Genomic DNA, 10,909 nt, shown 5'->3' on the forward strand with positions numbered 1-10,909 from the left:
TCTGGTGATCTGGTTTGGTGTCTGGGTAGCGCCTTCTTCTGTGTTCTCAGGTCACTTTTTGTTCATTTGTCAACTCCTCAGCTGATCTTGTTTCTTCAGACTTTAAACTGTAGGCATCTGAATCCTCTCCCAGATGGGTTTCAGCTGAGCAGGGTATTCTCACCAACACCTCCAAGTTGTTGGGTTTCACAGGATCAGCAGCTGAGCCCTGGGTTGTCCTCAGATGGAGTGTTCAGATTCGTTCTGGTTCTGACCCACGGAGATAGCTTCTTCCCCAGTTGTTGGGGTTAGGGGCGTCCCTGTTCCAAGCTGCGTCTGCTTGTCTCCGTCCCTGGGCCTGTTTACCTCTGCGGTCCTCCGCCGGGCCTGTGGTCCCTGTCAGCTGCCGCTGGTTCTGTCTGCCTCTGGGGGCCGCCACCGGGCCTGAATGTCTCTGTCGGCCGCTGCCGCCGGGCACGTCTACATCAGCGGGCTGCCGCTGGGTCCGTCTACCTCCACAGGCCGCCGCCACAGGCCTACCTGCGTCTGCTTGTCTCCGCCGCCGGGCCTGTCTACCTCTGTGGACCGCCACTGGGCCTGAATGTCTCTGCCGGCTGCCGCTGGGTCTGAATATCCCTGTCGGCTGCCGCCGCTGGGCCCGTCTACCTCCACGGGCCCCCGCCACAGGCCTACCTGCGTCTGCTTGTCTCTGCCGCCGGGCCTGTCTCGGGAACTTTAGTTTTTAAGGCAAGCGAATATCAAACATCTGTTATGTGCTAGACCAACAGTGCATTGAGTTTAGTCTTGCTTCATAGAATTATAGATATAATATGTAATATGTAATAATAATGTAATATGTAATATTATAATTATATTATATATAAAACACAATATTTTCAATTATGATTTCTTTGGGAATAAATTTTATCCAGTTTCTATTCACAGACTATTTTAAAAACTAATGATTTTGTTCCTTCTACTAAGAAATTTCATAGTCTTTAATATGAACAATTTGTGAGAAAAAGGGGGCAGGAAACATGCCTAGTGTTTAATTCAAATTATTGAGACAACAAGAACATTACTGAATTCACTCCATTAATTTACACCCACATGCAGTAAATACCATAATAGACAAGTATGTGTTGATGTAACCAACCGTCTTATTAAATAAGAAACACAGAAACAATGTAAAAGAGAAAGCCGAGAGGTCAGAGCTCAGAGCTAAAATCTCACCCTTCCGCCTGCGGTGTCCCAGCTTCCCAAAAGAGACCTATTTCCTGTCTGTTCATCTATTTATAGTATTTTGTTCTGCCTTCTCATTGGTTGTAAACCCAAACACGTGACTGCCTCGTCACTGTCTGAATGTACAGCCCCCTAGGTCTTAAAGGCATGTCTCCAATGCTGGCTGTATCCCTGAACACACAGAGATCTATGGGATTAAAGGCGTGTGCCACCACCGCCACACTCTTGCTATGGCTCTAATAGCTCTGACCCCCGGGCAACTTTATTTATTAACATACAATCAAAATCACATTTCAGTACAATTAGATTACCACCACAAGTATGTAGTTTCTAATGTTTGGCAGCATTGAAATATAATTAGCAAACAGGCAATTCTGTCTTTATGGCTTACCTAGGTATGGATTAGGCTGTACCTCCATCACAGTTAATGAGTCATGCTTCAGAGTTTTGAACTGAAGTTAAAAAACATCTTGGTCATTACAGGACCCCCATGGCTAATCTCAGTTGTCAACTTGACACACCTAGGGAGAAGCAGCCTCAATTGAAGAGCTATCTCCATTAGCCTGCTCTGTGGATGTATCTGTGTGCTGTGGGATGGTCTGTATGTCAAATGTGTTGCTCTGATTGGTCAATAAATAAAACACTGATTGGCCAGTGGCCAGGCAGGAAGTATAGGAGAAAGGAGAGAACAGGAAGGCGGAGGGAGACACTGCCAGCCGCCGCCACGACAGGCAGCATGTGAAGATGCTGGTAAGCCATGAGCTATGTGGCAAGGTATAGATTTATAGAAATGGGTTAATTTAAGATGTAAGAACTAGATAGCTAGAAGCCTGAGCCATTAGGCCAAACAGTTTAAATAATATAAGTGACTGTGTGTTTATTTTATAAGTGGGCTGTCAGACTGCCGAAGCTTAGCGGGACCTGGAGAGAAAACTCTCCAGCTACATCTGTGGGGTATTTTTCTGATTGCGGATTGATGTTAGATGGCTCAGTTCACTGTAGGCAGTGTCATCCCTAGGCAGGTGGGCCTGGGCTGGATAAGAGAACTAGCTTAGCATGCCATGGGGAGCAAGTCAGCTAGCAGCACCCCTTCATAGCCTCTAATTCAGTTCCTTGCTCTCGGTTCTTGCCCTGAGTTCCTGCCTTGGATTTCCTTGATAACTGACTGCAATCTGTAAAATAGAATAAATCCTTTCCTCTCCATTTGCTTTTAGTCCTGGTGTATATCCCAGAAATGGAAACAAACTAGGACAGGGAATTGGTGCTTCCTGCATGAGGACAAGGAGTCAGTATGTCCAGGAGTACTCAGCCTTTGCAAGTATGAGTTCTTCCCCTTTTCTTCCTCTTCCTCCTTCCTTTTCTTTGAATAATAAAATTGGTATAATCTAACACTTATCTATGTTGTAGAATATTATTTTCAGATATGTTACATTTGTTTATACTGTGAGACATTTGCTTTAATGATGCAAAGATCTGTTGTATTCTTTTATGTTGCATTTGTTTTACTCTTTGAAGCTGTGTTACTTTGCCTGCCTAAAACACCTGATTGGTCTAATAGAGAGCTGAATGGCCAATAGTGAAGCAGGAGAAAGGGTAGGTGGGGCTTGCAGGCAGAGAGAATAAATAGAAGGAGAAATCTGGGAGGAGCAGAAGAAAGAGCAAGAGAGAAGAAGAGGAGGATGTAAGGGACCAGCCACCCAGCTACATAACAAGCAAGAAATGAAAGTATATAAAAATAGAAAAAGGTAAAAGCCCAGAGGCAAAAGATAGATGGGATAATTTAAGAAAAGCTGGCAAGAAAGAAGCCAAGCTAAGGCCTTTGTAATTAAGAATAAGCCTCTGTGTGTGATTTATTTGGGAGCTGCGTGACAGGTTCCCCCAAAAGAGCAAAAGCAACAACTACGCATCTACTTTTAATTGTCTGACATAAACTCAAAGCTGAGTTCAGTACTCATTTACAGAAAGCATATGTATTACAGATTCATGACAACTAGTTCAAGGTTCCCCCTCAGATTTTCAAATGACCAGTGATCATGGTTTTATACCTATTTTACATATCTTGTTTTACATATGTTGATTCTATATATCAATTCAAATGATTACTATTGCTCTTGTCATTTTTAGAGGGACAATGGTTCATATAGGGTAAGCTGAACTTGAACTTGCTGCATAGCTGAGGATGACCTTGACAAGCTCCTGACCCTTTGCTTCTCCCTTTCAAGTGCTAGGATTACAGGTAAATGCAACCATGACTAGTTTTGCTTCAAATTATTTGTAAAATTGGGCAGAATTTGTGGGGTATGTATATTTAAAATTAATAGATGCAAATGTTTATATTTCATACGTCATTTGAATATTTTAAGCTTTGGATTTGTGCCAGAGGATGAGGTTTGATTATACAGAAAGATGTTCTATGGGAATATTAAGTTTGATTTAAAACAATATGATGTTCTCTGCTTAGTATCTTTATATTAAGTAGAACTTTCTTTTACAGTGAGTGAGGTTTTACAAAACAAATACTTTGACTCTCCAGCAGTCTCTCCAGTCCCAATGTTGTACAAAATTTGTACATAAGTCTTCAAATTTCAGATAACTATTGATTATATCCTGGACAAAGCCAGAGATGTCAGAGCGAGAGAAACATGAAATGTCAAGAGAGAATTGGAATCAGCATGGACCAGAATGGGGCTGGCTGAATAGTGTGGCTGAATCAGTGGGCTGAAGAATGCTGGTAGAAATGAACCTATTCAGTTTTATTGCAGGTGGGGAGAGCCAGTAGCTACTTAGAATGCTGGTCACCAAATGGGGCTGTACATAGAGGTCTCCTGAGAAGTCGGAGTAAGTAGGGAGGGGGCTCACAGGCCTATGAAAAGCAGGGTTGCCTTGGTTGGAGGATTATTTCTGTAGCAGAATGAGCTAAGTTATTACCAGCACCCAGGAGGTGTGCCATTGGCAAAGGGTGTAGAAATGGAAGGTGTGATCTGCTCAGTTGCCACAGTGTGTGCCATACAAGCAAGAAAAGATGCATTTGGGATCCTAGAACCCATATAAAATGCTGAGTGTGGCAGTGTGTACCTGTAGCCCTAGAGCAAGGGATCCTGGGGACTCAATGGCCTGTTAGTCTAGCCAGTGTGAGCTCCAGGTTCAGTGGGAGACTCTGTCTCAAAAATAAGGTGGGAGTGATTGAGGAAACACCTGACATTGACTTCTGCCTCTCCACACACGTGGAGCTTCATATACACACGGACAAGAATACACAGAGATATACATTGCACACACACACATACACACACACACTCTCACACACACATACAATGCACACATATACATATAAAACACACACAGAGAGAGAGAGAGAGAGAGACAGAGACAGAGACAGAGACAGACAGACATGTGCACCCCCCCAAAACAATATTCCTTATGGGTCTGTTCTAAATAACTGTTCTGTTTTTCTTGGAATGATGCAGCCCCTTTGGTGCTGATGTTAGCCTGATGTTGGAAGTCACTGTGTTAGGTGAGATAAGTTAGACAGAAAAACAATTACCGTGTGATTTTACACACATGTGGAATATAAAGTAGTTCATCTCAGAAGCTGAGGAGAGGAAAGTGGTTCCTAAAGTGTTGGGAGTTGAATGAGGAGAGAAAGTGATGTCAGAAGGTTAGTAAATGTAACTAAATCACTCAGGAAGGATAAATACATTTTAATGTTCTTTTGCATCACAGAGTGACTATTGATTATAAAAATGTGTTGTATATTTGAAAAGTAAAACACTAGAAGAAGATAATTTGAATGCTTTCTTATTTTTTGAATTTATTTTGATGTTTGTGTGTTTATGTGTGTGTATGTGTTTGTGAGTGTGCATGTCTGGGTGTGGATTCCAGTGGAGGCTAGAAAAGGGTGTTGGATCCCCTGGAACTGAGTCACAGGCAGTTTGAACTGCCTAACATCATTTCTGGGAACTGGACTCCCATTCTCTGAAAGAGCGTCAAGTGCTCTTACCCATTGACGCATTGCTCCAGCTGTATTTGAATGCTTTCATAACAAAAAAAATTGGTAAAAGTCATTTTTACACTTGGACTTGAAATTATGCAATGCACAGATTATAAGTATCATATAGTACTCTAGAAACATGTGTATTTACTTATCAGTTAAAAAATAAAAATAAAGGAAAACCATCTTTTAAAGCAAATTAGTTACATTTAAGGTCAAAGTGTTTTGCTTAATTTTAAATTTAAGCAATTACTTTAAGATGCTTATTTGTACTGATCAAGACTACATATTCCCTATATCACAAACAAACCAAACCAAACCAAACCAAACCAAACCAAACCAAACCAAAATAAAACAAAACAAATCAAAGGTCGTCCAAGTGGATAGTCTAGCACAGGAAAACTTTTAAAGTGTTGCTGTAGGCTTAGGAAATGTCAGGAATGCAGATTGCTGTCTGGGATTGCAAAGTAATGCATTTTAATTACAGAGTTTCAAATTGTTTATTTCAAAATAAACCTGGTTGGCGTGAGCAGGTGTTAACATTTATGGAAGTCTGAAAAATTAAGTTCCACCCAGTAACAATCACTAGTGACCACTGACTTTTGGAGAGGGGAAGTGACACACTTGGTGCAAGGATGAAAGGCTGAATTGTGGGTAGGAGTAGTCCCACTCAAGAGCAGTCCTAGAGCTAGCCAAGCTCTCAAGAGCGTGGAACCCTGGTGTCTTAGCAAACAAGGAGAAGGCTGGGAGAGGTTCATTGATTTGAAATTGCACGTCAGCTTACAACAGTTGTGGCTCAGAGCTTCACTGAGGCAGGCATATCCTAGGGGGTGTGCTGGGACTGTAAAGTTCTTAGACCAGCAGCTTTGGCTTACTGGGGTGCAACTAGAAGCATAGCCTGATAAAATAAATTATCTAGTCCCCTTTAAATTCTCTGAGGCTGAGGAGAAAACTTTAATTCATAAATAATTTTTCCAGGGTTCGTGCCACATATCCTGGATATAAACCCTAGATATGGATGAAATAAAGGAGGAAGGATTTACCCTGGATATGATTGATGTAAGGAGGAAGGATTTATCCTAGATATAGATGTTGTAAGGAGGAAGGATTTACCATAGATATGGATGATGTAAGGAGGAAGGATTTACCCTAGATATGGATGTTGTAAGGAGGAAGGATTTACCCTAGATATGAATAATGTAAGGAGGATTTATTTGGCTCCTGGTTTCAGAGCATCTCAGTTCATCAAGGTAGGGGAGGCATGGTATTGAGATTAAAGGCGTGTGTCTCCATACTGGCTGTATCCTTGAACACACAGAGATCTGCCTGTCATGTGATCAGGATTAAGGTCATGCTACCACTGCCAGACTTCTGCTAAATGGCTTGTTATTAGCTCTGACCCCCAGGCACTTTTATTTACTAACATACAAATAAAATCACATTTCAGCACAAATAAAATATCACCATACCAAACTACTTCCTGCTGTCTGTGGATGAAGTATCTTTAAGGTCCCACAGAGACATTTTTGAGATAATGACCGAGTCCTGGGAAGACCAGCAGTAACCTTTTCTGATAATACTTGTCAAGTTTCAGGAGGTCTTTGCCTGATCAAACCTGATCCAACCTGATCCATATTAACCCTGAAAGAATCCACAGCCTCTCATCTCCTGTGGGAACAAAACTCCAAAACATTTTTTATTTCTGTTTGATGAATATATTTTTTGACTTTTGAAAAGTTTAGGCATTCCTAAAGTATATAGGCTGATTTATTTCAACAGTCCCTCTTTCAATTCCAGGACTCTTTGCAGCTGTTGTTTATTAACAATCAAAAAATTCAAAATCAACACAGTAACATGTAGGATGCAGACTCCCTGTGTATTTCCCATCTTACATGGTTTTTTTTCTTTTATATACTTTTACTGTCTCTTTAAAGATGCTATTATTTTTAAAAACTACTGCCCCTTTTCTTTCTTTCTTAAGCCTATGCACATTGTAAAACACACAGAACCTGTCTATGAGTTTTTCCATCTGGACCTTTTTTACTGTGTATCTTTTAGCCTTTTTTGACCTTGTGAGCAAACTTTAAACTGCTAAGTGACACAGGCTAGGGATTCTGCCTGCAGCTTTTGTGCTGGCTTTGTCCACTTCTCCAGTCGGCTGAGCCTAAAGCTCAGGGCTGGAAGATGTGTGACTGAAAACTGTGTTCAACCTTCTTAGAACTTTAGAATGCCAATGCTTGCATTGTGGCAGGCGTTTTCGTTAGGTTTTTGTTCCCACTTAACTACTGGCTGCTCAAGGGCTTGTCAGCAGGCAGAAACTCTTAAAGAAGCCATATTCTCTCTCTCTCTCTCTCTCTCTCTCTCTCTCTCTCTCTCTCTCTCAAAGCTTTCTCAGGTACTATGGAAATTTGTGACCCACGTTGGATGCCAAAATGTTGTTATTTTTGCTCTTTTTGGGGGGTCTGCCACTCAGTTCCCAAATAAATCACACAGGGAGGCTTAGTCTTAATTATGAATGTCCAGCCTTAGCTTGTTTTGTTTCTTGCCAGCTTTCCTTAACTTTAAATTATCCTGTCTACCTTTTGCCTCTGGGTTTTCCCATTCTCTTACTTCTGTAAATCTTACTCTTACTCTGTGGCTTGCTGTGTAGCTGGGTGACTGACCCCTGGAGTCCTCCTTCTTTTCTGACTCCTTTTTTCCCCTCTCAATTTCTCCTTCTATATATTCTCTCTGCCAGCCACACCTATCCTTTCTCCTGCCTTGCTATCGGCCATTCAGTTCTTTATTAGATCATCAGGTGTTTTAGACAGGCAAAGTAACACAGCTTCATAGAGTTAAACAAATGCAGCATAAACAAAAGTAACACACCTTAAAATAATATTCTACAACAGTCAAGTTCTTGCTTTTCGTGTTCAATAAGACTTCATAGGTCTGCATCTTGGTACTTAGAGTCCTTGTCCTCCTGTCTTGCTTCTTTCCATCCTCCTCTATCTCTTTTCCTTTCAAGTCCAAGATTAAACAGTTAAGGATTCTGTTTTATGTTACTTCTTCCAGGAAATCTTGGATCTTTTTTCTTCCTCTAGATGTGTGTGTGTGTGTGTGTGTGTGTGTGTGTGTGTGTGTGTGTGTATGCATATGCATCTATATTACATTTAGTGTCTTGATCATATTCCAGAATTCTTAGATGTTGTGATCACACTCATTTATTTTTTTATTGGTGTTTGGGTACAGTGTGTCCTCAACCTTGCCCTCCTTCCCTGATAGCCCTCTGCCCTCCTCCATAGCCTTCCCCTTTACTCCTGATAGCCCTACCCCTCCTTCCCTGATAGCACTCTCCATCTCTCCCTGATAGCCCCTTCCCCTCCCTCCCTGGTAGCCCTCCCCCTCTTTCCCTGATAGCTCTCTCCATCTCTCCCTGATAGCCCCTTCCCCCATAGTCCTCTGCTTGTATGAGTTGACTGGTGAAGCTTTGCATTGGGTTTTTATTTGCTTTGTTGAGTTTTTAATTTCCAACATTTCATTTTTTCCCTCAAAATTTCAATTTCCTTGCTGAAAGTTTCTTCCTGTTTCTTACTACTTTATCCATACTGATAACTTTCTTATCTATGCAGTTTCTTTTCTCTCTATGTTGCTGATTTTCCTTTCTGTGTCCTGGATTGAATCAATATGCTTGTTTGTATCCTATGCTGGCCACAAGTAGCTTTGTGGTTTGTGAGCAGGGCAAGTTTTCTCAGCCCCCAAGAGTCCTTAGCTCATACACCCTTGGGATTAGCACTATTCCAGCAGGGGTGTTTCGTGACTGTGTTAGGAGTTTGGAAGCAACCACAGCACTGATATCTGTAAAGGCAGACATCCTGTTTTCACTTGTTCAAGACCACCTATGCATTAGTCACCCTTAGTTATTTTCCTATTTGCTGTGATAAGACACCATGACCAAGGTAATTTATAATACTTGGGGTTTACAGTTTTAGAGGTTTAGAGTCGACGGCCATCATGTGGGGAGCATGTCATCAGGTACGGCAGTAGGGCAGTAGCTGAAAGCTCACATCTTGATCCACAAGCACAGTGCAGGGAGAACTAATTGGAAATGGTGTGGATCTCAAAGTCCACTCCCAGTGACACACTTACTCCAAGAAGACCATACCCCCAATCCTTCTCAAACAGTTTCACCAACTGGGGACCAAGTATTCAAATCTACAAGCCTATAGGGCCATTCTCATTCACACTGCCACACAGACTATTGAACTCTGAGAGTTTCCCAGCTCTCTAGCTATGAACAGCAGATAGTTGGCTATGGAGAGAGTTAACTACTCACCTCAAGCTCAGGGGTGCTTGACGTGGGCTCTGTGCATTCTGTGCATTCTGTGCATCTGTCTTCTCCAGATGTTTCACAAATCCTATCACCACTTTTGTGCATTTCTGGAGCTGTTATTCTCTTTTGTTTTTTTCCTTGACTGACTCATTTCCTTCAGCAGGCCACATGGAGGCAGTTTCTAGTGTGCCAACTTATCCAAAAGGCTTGGATCTTGAAAACGTTTACACTCTCTCCCAGGTTACCATAATAATTATTTGTGCAATTTTTTTTTTTTTTACAAAATTTGGCATTTCATGTTTTTTTTGTGATGTGCCCAGATTTTATTTTACTTGTTAAAACTAGTACAAAATTTCAACTAAAATAATATTACTATACACATTAATCTATTTTCTTATCATTATTAATTAAATTTATTCATTTATTTTATATCACAACTGGTTTCCCCTCCCATTTCCTCCCCCTACTTCCAGCAGGGCCTGTCCCTAATGCTTCATTGGCTTCCAGGAAGCTATTCGTCATACTGGGTTGCCTTACCCAGCCTTAATAAAAGGGGAGGTACTTAGTCCTACCTCAATTTGATATCCAGTGCTTTGTTGACACTCATGGGAGGTCTGCCACTTTCTGAACAGAAACAGAGAAGGTGTGTGATTTTTTTTTAAATATTTCTTTTTTATGCAAGCCTCCACAGTCCATGAGTATAGAAAAAAATCTCCATTTTGTTCATTATTGTATCTGCAGCCTTTGGCAGAGACTACATATAGAAAGATAGTTAAAAATACATTTGTGAAACAAGCCATGAACGACTACCTCTTTGAGCAATAGGTGTCAGGCTGTATTCATTAACTTGGTGATGATGGGTGCACCATGAGCTCATTGAAGAATCTGTCAGGGTAAGAGTACAACAAGAAGCCTTTCAGCATTGGTGGTCCCTGAATCAGCCTGGAGGTGGGGTGACATGCCCAGAGTGGATTCTGAAGGCCAGTAGATGGGATTGCTAGTTAGCAAACACTTTCCTTCTGACCCACATGCCAGTCATTTCTCAAGAATGTCTGACAAGGAGCAGCCTGTCAACCTGTAGCTTTGATTTGAGAGAAGGAATTGACCCATCTCTAAGTTCAGACTGTTCAAAAACAAGAAAAACTCCAGAGGCAATTTAAGTCATGGAGGAGACACAGAGGTTCCTGTGCTCACAGATAAGCATCAGGGAAACCAGGAATGTTAAATATGCATGCTGTCTCTTTAAAAGAAGAGACGTACACCTGTTTTCAACTGGGAATGATGTGGTTAACAGCCTGGTGACCTTTGCACTGTCTCTATGCCCAAGGCCACACCTGGCTCCCCCAGACTCCTGTGTTTATCTCAGTCATCCTCCCCAGACCCTG

This window comes from Peromyscus maniculatus, chromosome 6 (assembly GCF_049852395.1).
Source record: "Peromyscus maniculatus bairdii isolate BWxNUB_F1_BW_parent chromosome 6, HU_Pman_BW_mat_3.1, whole genome shotgun sequence".
In the NCBI taxonomy this organism is placed as follows: Eukaryota; Metazoa; Chordata; class Mammalia; order Rodentia; family Cricetidae; genus Peromyscus; species Peromyscus maniculatus.